At 46.0% G+C, this 18,417-nt stretch overlaps 1 pseudogene; it reads left to right on the top strand.

Annotated features, from left to right (window-relative positions):
- The first annotated feature begins 323 nt into the window (after nucleotides 1–323).
- Nucleotides 324–18,417, top strand: part of LOC120969198 (disease resistance protein RGA5-like) — a 136,571-nt pseudogene continuing 118,477 nt past the window's right edge.

Here is an 18,417-nt window from a genome sequence, read left to right as displayed (position 1 = left end):
CCCTATGAAGGGATTCAGTGTGCCTGTCAGCAGGGAGTTGCAGGTCACACCATGGCCCTGCCCTGCACAGTTATGTCCAGGGTCCCGGTGCCACCAAATCCTTTTGGCTAGAAAATTCACTTCCAGCAGCGCAGCTATCGGTGCTATCCCAGTGGAAAGATCTTTGCAGCTTGACGATGGCCTTCTCCAGATTAAAGATCTTTGGTGTTGGGGTGCAGCCCCGTGGCGAGACCAGATAACTTCAGAAGCTCAGCCGTGGCATGCATATCTGATGTGCCCGGGTGGATGAGAATTGTTGCATCATCAGCGAAAAGGGAGGAGCGATGTCGGACAGCTTGGTGGCCAAGCGAGGAAAGTATACCTTCCCTGACTGCCAGAATCAAAGTGGCGGGCAAGGCAATCCATGACAAGGACAAACAGAAGGCGGGGCAGGGCCGTCCCTTGGCGCAAATAAAAGTTGTAACTGCCTCCGCTGAATTTTCTGCACAAGATGACCACGGACTGATGGACACCACAGAGCTCTGCATTTTACTCTGTTTAGCCAGAAAAACAGGGAACACACATACACAGCCGACGGAAAAAGAGCAACCAGCCTAGCTATACAGATGATGGCCGAGGCGCTGGTGAGCGTTTCCACAGGGGTGATGAACTCTGTCTTGGAGAAGCTGGCCGCTTTGATGGGGGACGAGTACACGAAGCACAGGAGCATGCATCAGACCAGAGAGTGGAAGAACCAGGTGATGGATATGGCGTTTCACATCGAGGACTGCATCGACGACTTCATGCATGAATCTGGTGAGGATTCTAGCAGACCAGATGTCGGATTTGTTGGCAAGATCGCTCACTACATTAACATGTTGAGAGCGCGTCACCAGTTTGCCAACCAAATCCAGCAGCTGAAGGCATGGGTCAAAGATGTGAGGGAGCGTCGGAAAAGGTATAAGCTCGATGAGTGTGCCTCTAGTTCTACCTATGTATCTGTAGATCCTCGGGTGCCTGCGCTCTATGTCGAGGCGGCCAAAAGAGGATCTTATCAACTTGTTGGCTGACGACAAGGCTGCATCTGTCCAGCCTCTTAGAATGGTGTCTATTGTTGGGTCTGGGGGTCTAGGAAAAACCACACTTAATTAGCAGTAGCGCCTCTCCCTGACCCGCGCTGCTGCTAAGATTCTGTGTATAAGGTTTTCCCTAGTAGTGTGCTCGGGCGGTGGTGGCCGGCGGCGATGCCCTTCGGCCGGTGTTAGTGTGGCCCGGCGGCGGTGGTGCCACGTGCCATGGTGGTTCCAAACGCGACAGTGCGGCCGTTGGCCGTGGGGCGGCGCTGGTGGCTCGCGGCGCCCGCCCAACCCTGATCTGTGGGCCCAATCTGGTTTGGGGCAGGCCAGTGGCTCGGCATTCGGCGGCGACGCTCCCTGGTGGTGGCGAGGTGGCGGCGGTTTGCATGTGGTGAGGACTTCGTCGGTCGGCGAGCTGCAGCGTGGTGAGAGGACTGTCCGGGTCCAAGTGGGCCCGGCCCGGCCGGCGGGGCTCGACAAGTCGTCGTCGCCGCTTCCAGTCGGCTCCGCTGCGGTAGTGGAGGCTGTCCCCTCCTTCAGGTCGCTTTGTGGTCTCTCCCGTGGCTGGTGTCTCCTTTCCCTCTCCAGGCCTCGTGTTGGCAGCTCCAGAGAGGCGGCGAGGGTGTTCCGGTAACCGTGGTGGCACAGGCTGGTGGGGTGGTGCATTTGAAAGTGTCTGGGGTGGTGGCGGTGGTTGTGGATCGGGAGAAATCCCTGTCAGCTTGTCCGATACTGACGCGGTGACGCATGGAGGCTCCATCTGTCCTTCCCGAGGGGCGTCGGGTATATCCCTTCCCCACTATCCCCCGCATACTGGGGGAATCCCTAGAACTTGCTGGGGCAGCAGCGGCGTCGTCGTCGAATCCCTTCTTAAAAGTGTTGCTTGGTGCGTGACGCTTCGGGATGCTGGGAGCGTCGTGGTACTTCTTCGGAGGGTGCAACAGTTGCAGGTGTTCCTTTCTTCGTTGATCTGCCAGTGTCGGCATTTATTTCTCTTTTCTTCTACTTGTTTTTTCTTTTGGACTTTTTTGTGCTGCAGTTCCAGCGAGCTGGTTGTATCGGATGTTTACTTTATAATATAAAGCGAGGACCCTTTATCATCAATAGTGTTCTAGTTAAAAGCAAGGAAATTAGTTCACGTGCCATCTATCAGTCAATTATTGTTGTAGTACGAAAGGGCATCGCATCTTTTCGTCATGTTGGATTCATGGGAGATTTGGATCGAGTAGAATGCAAGAGTGTTTAGGAAGGTGTCCATGCCAAATGTAATCACGTCTACAATCAAGATAGAGGTCAGACTTGGTCATGTTGGTTTCATGGAAGATTTGGAACGAGTAGAATGCAAGAGTGTTTAGGAAGGTGTCCACGCCAAATGTAATCACGTCTAGAATCAAGACAGAGGTCAGACTTTGGGGGCTGGCTACGGCCAAACGTTTGAGTTCTCCTATGCCGCGATAGTAGGCTTGTCGGTTTGGTGCCATCTACGGACGGTCGGTCATGTAATTCAAAAATCTTCTTAATTAATGAGATGAAACAAATCTTTTGCCACCTTTTCGAAAACAAATATATTGTAGTATGAATGAATAAATCTATGGCAATGAGATTGTTAATTTACACGTCTATATGCGCTTCAGTCACCAGTCATGACGTACGCACAGACGGAAGTGCAATTTACTCGCAGACAACAAACATTAATCTTCGTCAAATCATCATCTTCTGCACATAAGCTGTTGCCACCCGCTTCCCCATAGCGAGAGAGTTGACTAGTTCTGCTTCGACAGGTACTCTTCATCTCCAATCAGTCGTTCAAATTTTTCAGATCTGGGAATTCATTATGCCCGTGTGCATACACGATGGTCAACTGCGTAGACGTGGTATCCATACTATCGTAATAAAAAAATGCACTATAACGAAGAACGTACTAGCAGTCCTCTCGATTGGCGTTGGGTTCCTAATAATCTATAGCTGATATGGAATTCTCGTTGCTGCCTTCACCACCACCTTGTCCTTCTTCATCACGAATTGCCATCACCCACACTCCAACAGTCGTTGCAACTGCGACCCTGATAGATGAAAGAGCACACGCTTTACTAGTCTGGAATCTTAGGAAACGAAATCAATGTAAAGGACTACAACATCAAATAACTTTTTTTTGAGGAAATAACTAAGCAGACAAAAACAGGGCAATACAGAAATTAAAAAAAAAACTGGAAACACCGATTACCTTTCTGACCCCATCAAACATGCCAAACCTCTAACCAGCAAACGGACCCCAAGTTTTGTCTTCAGCCTGGGAAATATGGAGCACTCACTATTTTAGGATATATAGAGAGAGGGGTTAACCAGCATTTGTTTTTTGAAACGTTGTCAAAATATTTGCCCCATTAATTAATTAAGCAGAAGAGAATTGCCCGGTTAATTAATGAAAAAGAGAGAAAAAACCCAACACAAACCAACCATATACGGACTACTCATAGAGCATGTAACCCCGGAAGTGCACGATCAGCCCTGCCATCATATCCAACACACAACGACCACCAATCCCCACACTAGTACACCACAAGGAAACCCCTAACAAAAGTGCCTGGGCTGAAGACCACAAACATAGCCAAATTCACGGAGACAAGTCAGGCCATAAGGATCGCCCAAGAGACTGATGGCCATCCATCAAGCAGCTACGGACGCCTTTGCTATGGCGTCATGCCATCCTTCTTGCTTTTTCTCCTGAGTGCTTTCTCCACAATCGTCTTGCCAGATCCAGGGCTGGCCACCTTCTAACGTGTGAGCAACCTGCCAAGCTGAATCTCAAAGAGAATGGCATCAACCTTGTCCTTCACTGACACTACTGCAACAACATCCTTAGCCGCGGGTACCACCGACACGACGGACCCAGGCACCTCCAGTTGCTCGCTTTGCAAAGGCGAACCTAGCAGTTGCGCCTCAGAATTAGGTGCCAATGTACCTACCTCGTCAACCTCATCACCCACCAACACCACCTTCTCCATCTCCATCGGAAGCACCAATGAAAGAGGTGAAGTGGGCTCCCCACAACGCTCCTGCAGCTCAGCCATAATAGGCAGCACTGGAGCCACGACCTCGTCGATGACTACACACCCAGAGGCAGTCAACAACACAGACATCAATGACGGACATGATGTAGCATGAGGGGAGAAATGTCTATAAAGGCTTGCCTCCTCCCCAACTGAAGATCCAATCGGAAGCTCAAGCAGCGAAGGCATAACAGGCACAACCTTTAGTTTGGCGAGAGCGGCTCCGCTCTCCGCAAACAGTCCCAACTCGTGCAAGGCAGTTGTGAAGCGGCTCAATCTCCTCCGCTAGGACGGGCTACAATTGCACATCCATCGGTGTTGTGACAACCTCCAGTGCAGGCAGTAGATTAGGCGATGAGGCATCATGACACGGCTTCGAATATAGATTGAAGCGGTGCTGAGCACAGCAGAAACCACACTTTGTGGCCGAAACAAAGGCACCCCGTGCACCGGATTGGATCCCTACAAGAATGTGCATGATGACCTTTGGAGAGACACTGAAAGCATCGATCCCTGAGCCACGCCGGAAGAGTAGGCCGGGCAATGGAAGCGGGCTGACGGAAGGCCTTTGTAGATGGCGAACGGCGACGCCCGGTGACGAGGTGCCAATCTCCCAACATTTCCCCACAAGCTGGTGGCGTGCAACACATGGGATCAGCGGGCGTCATCTTCCTGCTGACGCATCCAAGCCAGTCCCCATGCAGGACGAACAGGAGCGGACGCGGACGATGAACCAGTGCGCAAGACGGACGGAGTGGCAAATGCAGCCGCTGCCGACTCGGAGGCAAGCCGGGGGCACGGACAAAGGATGGGCGATGTCGGAGCAGCCGGCACGGGGAGCCTCGCGGACGTGGGCGCAGGCTTGGCCAGGGGCTCCTCCAGCACCTGCATGTACCCTCTACCCATCTGGGCAGGGTGGCCCAGCGCCGGCTGCAGCCGGGCGGACAGGAGCTCCCGATCCGGATCGGACCAAGCAGCGGACGACGGGGCGACCGGCAGGACGGCGCACACCCTGCAGCCAGCAGGCAGGTCAGCGGGGCGGTGGCAGCGAGCTGGCTGGGACGCGGGGCGGCGGCAGGGTGGCCGACGGGGTTGCTGGCGGTGAGGATGGGACGGACGTCGCAAGTTTCCGATGGCTCATATTCCACTCCTGCTTTTTCTTGCGGGAGGGAGGGAGAGAGCAGATGGCGCGCCGGCGGACGGAGGGGTGGCCGGAGCAGGGAGTTCCGGCCGTGGTTGTATCGAGACATGGCGAGACGTGGTTGTATCGTGCTTACCTGAAATCAGTGGAGCTCCACATACGAACAGCACCATCATCACCACCTGTCATTAGAACTGGAAGACTGGGATGGGCAAAGACGGAATAGACCTCACAATCATGTTCGAGTGTATGAACACACTCCTTCTGCTGCAAGTCCCATATCTGTTTTGAAAAGAAAAAAAACAAGGTACACATATATTAGAAATGCTAGATGCATGTTGTATTAATGTACTTTCCAACATAATAGCCGACCTTGGCAGTATTGTCACAAGAGCCACTAATCAAATACTGCTGACCATCACGCTTGAAGAAATCCACTCTGTACACCCAATGCGAATGTCGAGACAGAGTATACTTGGATTTGGGAGAATCAAGACTCCAAACCTGAACACCAACCATAAGAGCTTCCGGTCAAGGTATAGTAGAAAATGAAACGTACCCCATCTTCATCATTGCATAAAAGTTTGCTTAGCAAAGAAAATATGAGAGAGAAAGCTAAACCTTTACTGTATTATCATGTGAAGCACTTGCAAAACTGTTGGTGTCCTCTGGGTTAAATTTCAGTTCATAAATATCATTTGTGTGTTCTTCAAATGTGTGTATGCAGTTCCAGTCCTGGTCCCAGTCCCAAAGCCTTATTTCCCTATTACATCCACAGCACATACGGCCGGGTTGGATGAACGTCTAATGAACACCTGCCAAAGTCATGATCCTGAACTTTCAAGCTCGTAACCTCTTCGGGTTCCTTTTCATACTTGTACACATGGACGAAACAATCAATTGACCCAACCACAAGCCACCGCTTTCATGCAATAAATTTAACAGTGCATAATGCAGTGAGGGCAATCATGGACAAAGAAATATAAGATAACAACTTTATTATTGCCTCTAGGGCATATTTCCTTCACATGTTTCGTCAAATAGTTAAATCAGTCATTAAAAAGGACGATTGAAATTTGTTGAAACACCAAGAGATGACCAGTCTATTCTGATTGGTCTTGATGGCAAAAAAAGTTTGCATCGGCTGCTTGAAGCGGATCCATTTAAAAAGAAGGATAAACCTGCATATGATGGGATCAAGCTTTCAAGTAAAGAAGTTTTTGAAGAGCATAATGAACATAATCTTGAAGGCGAGAATTCCATTGAGGCTACAATGTATACGCCAAGGATTGGGGGGCAACAAGCAAATCCAATGATCGATGAAAGCAAACCAAAAGAATACAAAGGCCGAAATAAGCGCAAGAGTAAGAGATTAAAAATCACCTTCGCTGAACTATTGGATAAATATCAAAAGAAGAGTGGAGAGAAGAATGCTTATTGGCCAAATCATGCAAATAAACCAAGATCACCCACAAGGCGCAAATATGAAGATCGGTATTGGCAAAGTGAGAATTTTAATGCAACATATATTCATATCCTTATTTTGGGCCGCCAATGCCAATGCCATGGATGCCTCCCTATGCTCATGTAGATCCATATCCATCATGTGACAGCTATGATACAAGGGCACATTCTCCATCTTATTTTAGACCATCTCACCAATATTATGTAGCTCCGAGAATTAACATTTGAACAATCACATGTTAAAGACCGTTTCAATCATAAGGAATCGGTCCGGAGCTCAAGGAAGAACAAAGAGGTGGTCAAACAAGTTTACCGCATTAAAAAAGATGGCCGTAAGAGTGCTACTTTAAATTTGATCCCAAGTGAAAAAGAGCCAATGAAAGTGTTGACATTGGCTACTAAAGGCAATGAGATGAAGCAATCAATAGTTGAGAGTCAAAATGCCAGATCTTAAGAAAAGAAGTTGAGGGTGCATAAGGCCAAAAAAGAGTTTCCATTGGTTGAAACGGAATCACAGCTGAGGTGCCCACTCGGCTTACCATATTGGCAGAAGAAGGAATCACAAAAGCTTAGTGCACAAGAGCTGAAAAAGAAGAACATGGCATGGGTTCCCAAGAGGAGCAGTCAAAATAAAAATGATGTGCAACCTTCTATTGCAACAAGTGTTACAAAATTGAAGAAAGAGAAGGATGGAAGCCAAAAACAATTAAGCCGAAGGTTTGCATCACCCCATCAAAATCTTCAGTTAGCACATTATTCATAGTTGCCAAACATGCCATTGATGTCTTTGCCATGGAATTCATCCCCAAGTATGATCGGTCACCCTCCATGGGCTTCTATAGATCCGTGGATGCAATATAATTTCTTATATCATGAAAGGGTATTACCAAATAAATATATATTTGATTACTACAAGTTTACTGCTGATCCAAAGGGCCGAAATATTTGATTTGTCATTTCATTTGTTTATTTTGGCTATACTTGCTTTGGTGGATGATGTTTACATGGACCTTATGTTAATGGCTGATATTTATCTATCATCCTAAGAGTATGTCAAAGCATGGCCGGTGTGAAGGAAATATGCCCTAGAGGCAATAATAAAGTTGCTATTTATATTTCCTTATACCATGATAAATGTTTATTATTCATACTAGAATTGTATTAATCCGAAACTTAGTACATCTGTGAATACATAGACAAACAGAGTGTACCTAGTATGCCTCTACTTGACTAACTCGTTATTCAAAGATGGTTAAGTTTCCTAGCCATAGACATGTGCTGTCATTTGATGAACGGGATCACATCATTAGAGGATGATGTGATGGACAAGACACATCCGTTAGCTTAGCACTATGATCGTTTAGTTTATTGCTATTGCTTTCTTCATGACTTATACATGTTCCTACGACTATGAGATTATGCAAACTCCCGAATACCAGAGGAACACTTAGTGTGCTATCAAACATCACAATGTAACTGGGTGATTATAAAGATTCTCTACAGGTGTCTCCGATGGTGTTTGTTGAGTTGGCATAGATCGAGATTAGGATTTGTCACTCCGAGTATCAGAGAGGTATCTCTGGGCCTCTCGGCAATGCACATCACTATAAGCCTTGCCAGCAATGTGAATAATGAGTTAGTTATGGGATGATGCATTACGGAACGAGTAAAGAGACTTGCCGGTAACGAGATTGAACTAGGTATGAGGATACCGACGATCGAATCTCGGGCAAGTAACATACCGATGACAAAGGGAACAATGTATGTTGTTGTGCGGTTTGACCGATAAAGATCTTCATAGAATATGTAGGAGCCAATATGAGCATCCAAGTTCCGCTATTGGTTATTGACCGGAGATGTGTCTCGGTCATGTCTACATAGTTCTCGAACACGTAGGGTCCGCACGATTAACGTTCGATGACGATTTGTGTTATGAGTTATGTGATTCGATGACCAAAATTTGTTCGGAGTCCCAGATGAGATGACGGACATGAAGAGGAGTCTCGAAATGTTCGAGAGGTAAAGATTCATATATTGGAAGGTCACATTCGGACACCGGAATCGTTCGGGATGTTTCAGATGAGTTTCGGAGTACCAGGAGTTACCGGAACCCCCCCCCCCCCCTCGAAAGTTAATGGGCCATCATGGGCCTTAGTGGAGAAGAGGGAGGGCCGGCCAGGACATGGCGTGCGCCCCCCCCCCATGCCAGTCCGAATTGGACAAGGGGTGGGGGCGGCACCCCGCCCCCCTTTCCCTCTCCTTCCCACTTTGCTACTCCGAAAAAGGAAAGAGGAGGGGAATCCTACTTGGACTAGGGAGTCCTAGTAGGACTCCCCACACCTGGCGCGCCCCTTGGGCCGGCCACCTCTTCCCCCCTCCTTTATATACGTGGGAGCGGGCACCCCAAAGGCACACCAAGTCTTATCTTAGCCGTGTGCGGTGCCCCCCTCCACAGTTACACACCTCGGTCATATCGTCGTAGTGCTTAGGAGATGCCCTGCGCCGGTAACTTCATCATCACCGTCGCCACACCGTCGTGCTGACGGAACTCTCCCTCAGCCTCAACTGGATCAAGAGTACGAGGGACGTCATCGAGCTGAACTTGTGTGGAACACGGAGGTGCCGTATGTTCGGTGCTTGGATCGGTTGAATCGTGAATACGTTCGACTACATCAACCATGTTACTAAACGCTTCTGCTTTCGGTCTATGAGGGTACGTGGACACACTCTCCCCGCTCGTTGCTATGCTTCTCCTAGATAGATCTTGCGTGATCGTAGGAATTGTTTTGAAATACTACGTTCCCCAACAGTGGCATCCGAGCCGGGTCTATGCGTAGATGTTATATGCACGAGTAGAACACAAAGTGTTGTGGGCGATAATAGTCATACTTCTTACCAGCAACGTCTTACTTTGATTCAGCGGTATTGTTGGATGAAGCGGCCTGGACCGACATTACATGACCGCGTTCATGAGACTGGTTCCACCGACGTGCTTCGCACACAGGTGGCTAGCGGGTGTCAGTTTCTCCAACTTCAGTTGAATCGAGTTTGACTACGCCTGGTCCTTGTTGAAGGTTAAAACATCACACTTGACGAAAAATCGTTGTTGTTTTGTTGCGTAGGTAAGAACGGTTCTTGCTAGAAGCCCATAGTAGCCACGTAAAACTTGCAACAACAAAGTAGAGGACGTCTAACTTGTTTTTGCAGGGCATGTTGTGATGTGATATGGTCAAGACGTAATGAGATATAAATTGTTGTATGAGATGATCATGTTTTGTAAAAGTTATCGGCAACTGACAGGAGCCTTATGGTTGTCGCTTTATTGTATGAAATGCAATCGCCATGTAATTGCTTTACTTTATCACTAAGCGGTAGCGATAGTCGTAGAAGCAATAGTTGGCGACACGACAACGATGCTACGATGGAGATCAAGGTGTCAAGCCGGTGACGATGGAGATCATGACGGTGCTTTGGAGATGGAGCAAAGGCACAAGATGATCATGGCCATATCATGTCACATATTTTGATTGCATTTGATGTTTATCTTTTATGCATCTTATTTTGCTTAGTACGGTGGTAGCATTATAAGATGATCACTAAATTTGAAGGTATAAGTGTTCTCCCTGAGTATGCACTGTTGCTACAGTTCGTCGTGCCGATACACCACGTGATGATCGGGTGTAAGCTCTACGTTCACATACAACGGGTGCAAGCCAGTTTTGCACACGCAGAATACTCGGGTTAAACTTGACGAGCCTAGCATATGCAGATATGGCCTCGGAGCACTGAGATCGAACATGAATCATATAGTAGATATGATCAACATAGTGATGTTCACCATTGAAAACTACTCCATCTCACATGATGATCGGACATGGTTTAGTTGATATGGATCACGTGATCATTTAGATGACTAGGGGGATATCTATCTAAGTGGGAGTTCTTCAGTAATATGATTAATTGAACTTTAATTTATCATGAACTAAGTACCTGATAGTATTTTGCATGTCTATGTTGTTCTAGATCAATGGCCTGTGCTACTGTTCCTTTGAATTTTAATGCGTTCCTAGAGAAAGCTAAGTTGAAAGATGATGGTAGCAACTACACGGACTGGGTCCGTAACTTGAGGATTATCCTCATTGCTGCACAGAAGAATTACCTCCTGGAAGCACCGCTAGGTGCAAGACCCGCTGCAGGAGCAACACTGGATGTTATGAACGTCTGGCAGAGCAAAGCTGATGACTACTCGATAGTTTAGTGTGCCATGCTTTACGGCTTAGAATCGGGACTTCAACAACGTTTTGAACGTCATGGAGCATGTGAGATGTTCCATGAGTTGAAGTTAATATTCCAAGCAAATGCCCAAAATGAGAGATATGAAGTCTCCAATAAGTTCTATAGCTGCAAGATGGAGGAGAATAGTTCTGTCAGTGAACATATACTCAGAATGGCTGGGTACCACAACCACTTGACTCAACTGGGAGTTAATCTTCCTGATGATAGTGCATTGACAGAGTTCTTCAATCACTACCACCAAGCTACAAAAGCTTCGTGACGAACTATAATATGCTAGGGATGGATAAGACAATTCCCGAGCTCTTCGCGATGCTAAAGGCTGCGGAGGTAGAAATCAAGAAGGAGCTTCAAGTGTTGATGGTTAACAAGACCACTAGTTTCAAGAAAAAGGGCAAAGGGAAGAAGGGGAACTTCAAAAAGAACGGCAAGCAAGTTGCTCTGGACCTAAGCCTGAGACTGAGTGCTTCTACTGCAAAGGGACTGGTCACTGGAACTGGAACTGCCCCAAGTATTTGGCGGATAAGAAGGATGGAAAAGTGAAAGGTATATTTGATATACATGTTATTGATGTGTACCTTACTAATGCTCGTAGTAGCGCCTGGGTATTTGATACTAGTTCTGTTGCTCATATTTGCAACTCGAAACAGGGGTCACGGATTAAACGAAGATTGGCAAAGGACGAGGTGACGATGCGCGTGGGAAATGGTTCCAAAGTCGATGTGATCGCCGTCGGCATGTTACCTCTACATCTACCGTCGGGATTAGTTTTATACCTGAATAATTGTTATTTGGTGCCAGCGTTAAGCATGAACATTATATATGGATCTTGTTTGATGCGAGACGGTTATTCATTTAAATAAGAGAATAATAGTTGTTCTATTTATATGAGTAATATCTTTTATGGTCATGCACCCTTGATGAGTGGTCTATTTTTGATGAATCTCGATTGTAGTAATACACATATTCATAATATTGAAGCCAAAAGATGCAAGGTTAATAATGATAGTGCAACTTATTTGTGGCACTGCCGTTTAGGTCATATTGGCATAAAGCGCATGAAGAAACTCCATGTTGATTGGCTTTTGGAATCACTTGATGCTTGTGAACCATGCCTCATGGGCAAGATGACTAAGACTCCGTTCACCGGAACAATGGAGCGAGCAACAAACTTGTTGGAAATAATACATACTGATGTATGCGGTCCGATGAGTGTTGAGGATCGCGGCGGGTATCGTTATTTTCTGACAATCACAGATGATTTGAGCAGATATGGGTATATCTACTTGATGAAACATAAGTCTGAAACATTTAAAAAATTCAAAGAATTTCAGAGTGAAGTGGAAAATCATGGTAACAAGAAAATAAAGTTTCTACGATCTGATCGTGGAGGTGAATATTTGAGTTATGAATTTGGCCTTCATTTGAAACAATGTGGAATAGTTTCGCAACTCACGCCACCTGAAACACCACAGCATAATGGTGTGTCCGAACGTCGTAACTGTACTTTATTAGATATAGTGCGATCTATGATGTCTCTTACCGATTTACCACTATCGTTTTGGGGTTATGCTTTAGAGACGGCTGCATTCACGTTAAATAGGGCACCATCTAAATCCGTTGAGACGACACCATATGAACTGTGGTTTGGCAAGAAACCTAAGCTGTCATTTCTTAAAGTTTGGGGCTGCGATGCTTATGTGAAAAAAGCTTCAACCTGATAAGCTCGAACCCAAATCGGAGAAATGTGTCTTCATAGGATACCCAAAGGAGACTCCTTCTATCACAGATCCGAAGGAAATATTTTCGTTGCTAAGAATGGATCCTTTCTAGAGAAGGAGTTTCTTTTGAAATAAGTGAGTGGGAGGAAAGTAGAACTTGATGAGGTAATTGTACCTGCTCCCGAATTGGAAAGTAGTTCATCACAGAAATCAGTTCCAGTGATTCCTACACCAATTAGTGAGGAAGGAAATGATGATGATCATGAAACTTCAGATCAAGTTATTACTAAACCTCGTAGCTCAACCAGAGTAAGGTCCGCACCAAAGTGGTACGGTAATCCTGTTCTGGAGGTCATGTTACTTGACCATGACGAACCTACAAACTATGAGGAAGCGATGATGAGCCCAGATTCTACGAAATGGCTTGAGGCCATGAAATCTGAGATGGGATCCATGTCTGGGAACAAAGTGTGGACTTTGGTTGACTTGTCGGTTGATCAGCAAGCCATAGAGAATAAATGGATCTTCAAGAAGAAGACTGACGCTGAAGGTAATGTTATTGTCTACAAAGCTCGACTTGTTGCGAAAGGTTTTCGACAAGTTCAAGGAGTTGACTACGATGAGACCTTCTCACCCGTAGCGATGCTTAAGTATGTCTGAATCGTGTTAGCAATTGCCGCATTTTATGATTATGAAATTTGGCAAATGGATGTCAAAACTGCATTCCTTAATGGATATCTTAAAGAAGAGTTATATATGATGCAACCAGAAGGTTTTGTCGATCCTAAAGGTGCTATATATTGGGCTGGTGCAAGCCTCTCGGAGTTGGAATATACGCTTTGATAGGGTGATCAAAGCATATGGTTTTATACAGACTTTTGGAGAAGCCTGTATTTACAAGAAAGTGAGTGGGAGCTCTATAGCATTTTTGATATTATATGTGGATGACATATTGTTGATCAGAAATGATACAGAATTTCTGAATAGCATAAAAGGATACTTGAATAAGAATTTTTCAATAAAAGACCTCGGTGAAGTTGCTTATATATTGGGCATCAAGATCTATAGAGATAGATCAAGGCGCTTAATTGGACTTTCACAAAGCACATACCTTGATAAAGTTTGAAGAAGTTCAAAATGGATCAAGCAAAGAAAGGGTTCTTGCCTGTGTTATAAGGTGTGAAGTTGAGTCAGAATCAATGCCCGACCACTGCAGAAGATAGAGAGAAAATGAAAGTCATTCCCTATGCTTCAGCCATAGGTTCTATCATGTACGCAATGTTGTGTACCAGACCTTATGTGTGCCTTTCTATTAGTTTAGCAGGGAGGTACCAAAGTAATCCAGGAGTGGATCATTGGACGGCGGCCAAGAACATCCTAAAATACCTGAAAAAGACTAAGGATATGTTTCTCGTTTATGGAGGTGACAAAGAGCTCGTCGTAAATGGTTACGTCGATGCAAGCTTTGACACTGATCCGGATGACTCTAAGTCACAAACTGGATATGTATTTATATTGAATGGTGGAGCTGTCAGTTGGTGCAATTCCAAGCAAAGCGTCGTGGTGGGATCTACGTGTGAAGCGGAGTACATAGCTACTTCGGAAACAGCAAATGAAGGAGTCTGGATGAAGGAGTTCATATCCGATCTAGGTGTCATACCTAGTGCATCGGGTCCAATGAAAATCTTTTGTGACAATACTGGAGCAATAGCCTTGGCGAAGGAATCCAGATTTCACAAGAGAACCAAACACATCAAGAGACGCTTCAATTCCATCCGTGATCAAATCAAGGAGGGAGACATAGCGATTTGCAGAATACATATGGATCTGAATGTTGTAGACCCGTTGACTAAGCCTCTCTCGCGAGCAAAACATGATCAGCACCAAGACTCCATGGGTGTTAGAATCATTACTATGTAATCTAGATTATTGACTCTAGTGCAAGTGGGAGATTGAAGGAAATATGCCCTTGAGGCAATAATAAAGTTGTTATTTATATTTCCTTATATTATGATAAATGTTTATTATTCATGCCAGAATTGTATTAACCGGAAACTTAGTACATGTGTGAATACATAGACAAACAGAGTGTCCCTAGTATGCCTCTACTTGACTAGCTTGTTAATCAAAGATGGTTAAGTTTCCTAGCCATAGACATGTGTTGTCATTTGATGAACGGGATCACATCATTAGAGAATAATGTGATGGACAAGACGCATCCGTTAGCTTAGCATTATGATCGTTTTGTTTATTTCTATTGCTTTCTTCATGACTTATACATGTTCCTATGACTATGAGATTATGCAAACTCCCGAATACTGGAGGAATCCTTAGTGTGCTATCAAATGTCACAACGTAACTGGGTGATTATAAAGATGCTCTACAGGTGTCTCCGATGGTGTTTGTTGAGTTGGCATACATCAAGATTAGGATTTATCACTCCGAGTATCGGAGAGATATCTCTGGGCCCTCTCGGTAATGCAAATCACTATAAGCCTTGCAAGCATTGTGACTAATGAGTTAGTTACGGGATGATGCATTACAGAACGAGTAAAGAGACTTGCCGGTAACGAGATTGAACTAGGTATGAGGATACAGACGATCGAATCTCGGGCAAGTAACATACCGATGACAAAGGGAACAACGTAAGTTGTTGTGCGGTTTGACTGATAATGATCTTCAGAGAATATGTAGGATCCAATATGAGCATCCAGGTTCCTGTATTGGTTATTGACCGGAGATGTGTCTCGGTCATGTCTACATAGTTCTCGAACCCGTAGGGTCCGCACGCTTAACGTTCGATGACGATTTGTATTATGAGTTATGTGATTCGATGACCGAAGTTTCTTCGGAATCCCGGATGAGATCATGGACATGACGAGGAGTCTCGAAATGTTTGAGAGGTAAAGATTCATATTTTGGAAGGTCACATTCGGACACCGGAATAGTTCTGGATGTTTCGGATGAGTTTCGGAGTACCGGGGGTTACCGGACCACCCCCCCTCGGGAAGTTAATGGCCCATCATGGGCCTTAGTGGAGAAGAAAGAGGGCCGACCAGGAGGTGGCGTCCCCCCCCTTGCCAGTCCGAATTGGACAAGGGGTGGGGGCGGCGCCCCCCTTTCCCTCTCCTACTCTCCCTCTCCTTCCCCCTTTGCTACTCTGAAAAAGGAAAGAGGAGGGGAATCCTACTTGGACTAGGGAGTCCTGGTTGGACTCCCCAAACCTGGTGCGCCCCCCTTGGGCTGGCCACCTCTTTCCCCCTTCCTTTTTATGCGTGGGAGGGTGGCACCCCAAAGGCACACCAAGTCTTATCTTAGCCGTGTGCGGTGCCCCCTCCACAGTTACACACCTCGGTCATATCGTCGTAGTGCTTTGGCGAAGCCCTGCGCCGGTAACTTCATCATCACCGTCGCCACGCCGTCATGCTGACGGAAATCTCCCTCGGCCTCAACTGGATCAAGAGTACGAGGGACGTCATCGAGCTGAACGTGTGCTGAACACGAAGCTGCTGTACGTTCGGTGCTTGGATCGGTTGAATCATGGAGACGTTCGACTACATCAACCGCGTTACTAAACGCTTTCGCTTTCGGTCTACGAGGGTACGTGGACACACTCTCCCCGCTCGTTGCTATGCTTCTCCTAGATAGATCTTGCGTGATCGTAGGATATTTTTTGAAATACTACGTTCCCCAACACGGTGTAGTATCTGAACATTGTCCTTCGTTCGATTGGAAAGCGAGACAAGCCTTTGGTTGCCATAGGTGCTAAACATATTGATGCATTCGGTATTCGTTATGAGAAGTGCAACAAATATCCAAGGATTATCAACGTTTTGACGAATCACTTATAATTTATTTTGAGGTATGTCTAGATGTAAAATTTGCCTTGGATTGCTTTAATACTTCTCATATATCTAGACATGACAATTGAAGAGAAGACGAGTTGGCACAGCAAGCATCCAACTACTATGCTGATCATGGTGTATTGCATATATCTATCAATAGCCGATGCTTATTCTAACCAATGTAGGTAAGGCTGAAGTGGCCGAATTGGAGCTCATCACTTCAGCCACTAATGCAATTTTTATACAGGCGAAAGAAAGCTCATTATTGATTATCTGTAAGATCCTAGCGACGGGGTGGACACGATGGTTCGGCGAAAGACTTTGCGATGCACATTGGTATATACAATTTTATTGCCGGACTATTGATGCAATTCTTTTCGAGTGTTTTAAAACTAAGCAATGAGTTGGGGAAATTCCACCCAAGTTCGCATCAACAAAGTTCAAGTAAGCAATGGGAAATGGCCGATATATAATTATCGCGCTAAGCATATAGATGGCTGATATATACTTATCGCCCTAAGCACATACAAATGGCCGATGGACTGTTGCCATCGTCCTTAGAACAAACTTCGTGCAAGTTATTTTTCGGCACACAACTTTTGCCAAAAAAAACAGAGGGGCATGTGTTCACACTAGATTTTGGCATGGTTAAGAACTTAATTAAGATGGCCTCAAATGGAGAAGTGATCTACATGAAAAAGTTATGTCTTGTCTATATGAACATCTTTGAAGTTTGGGCCATCGCCATCCGATCTCAGCTCAAAGATCAAAGTTGTGTTCGCAATACTAAGATTTTGTATCCAGAGCACTGCTTGGCCGATTATGCCTCAAGGAGGGCCTCAAATGAGAAAACTTTCTACACAAATTGTCTTCGTCTTGTCGAAATGGTCGGTTTTGATATAACAATCGTCTCAATCCGAAGTCGTATGTAAAAGTTAGAGTCATTCCAGTGCAGCCCTCCCACGAGGCAAAAAGTCGCCTGCCCAATAAGACATATATCTCATAGGTAACGCCACCAATTGTTTATATTGCGCGAGCGTTTCAGCCCACAAGACGACTTTGAATCGAAAAATGTTCAACACGACAGTTGTTCATCTCGTCGAAACTGCGAAATTGTCTTTTGGGTACATCTTCATCCGAGGTCGTATTTGGCATGTGAAACACAAAAACCAAACTACTGTCTCAGACGTACCTAATCCGAGTTCGGCTAATTTTGGAAGGATTTGAACGAGATTTTGAGTCCTTTTCTTGTATGGGAAGTCCGGCCGCCTCATAAATAGATGAGAGGTGATGGCCGATTGAACAACACTCAATCGAACAAATCAATCTATCATCTTTTACCTTTACTTTTATCTTCTCCCTTGTTCTTCTCCTTCCTCGTTCTTCGTTCGTTCTTCTTCATTGCAGGGCGGCGAACCTTGAGTCCCTAGAGGCGATCAGGTCGACCTAGGGCAGCCCATAGCCGCCGCGCACCCTGACGGGTCCCGCCCAGGCGTGTGGGGTTTTGGGTCCTGAAAAGCGCATGCCAGATTGCTTGCGTACCGCACTTCCGGACGGGTCTACTTCGACGTAAGCTGCGGTGCATCACCCTCGGCGTTGGAGGTACACGGTGACGTGTTCGTGTACAAATAGTGCCGCACCGAGCCTCCTGCTGCCCGCTCTTAACTCTTCTGTGTTCGTATTAATGGAGCAGTACAGGTACAAACTGTTTCTTTCTACGCGTGGATTGTGTATTCACACGTAACAAAACATTTCGTTAAAAGTGGCACTAATCCCGAGCGAGTAGCGGGCAGGATTTTAGGGTGCTGCGCTGCCGAGTGCTCCTAGTCCGCTTCCGCCGCCTGGTAA

This window comes from Aegilops tauschii, chromosome 7 (genome assembly GCF_002575655.3).
Source record: "Aegilops tauschii subsp. strangulata cultivar AL8/78 chromosome 7, Aet v6.0, whole genome shotgun sequence".
In the NCBI taxonomy this organism is placed as follows: Eukaryota; Viridiplantae; Streptophyta; class Magnoliopsida; order Poales; family Poaceae; genus Aegilops; species Aegilops tauschii.
Note: the sequence above shows the minus strand (reverse complement) of the source record. Positions and strands in the feature narration are given on the sequence as shown.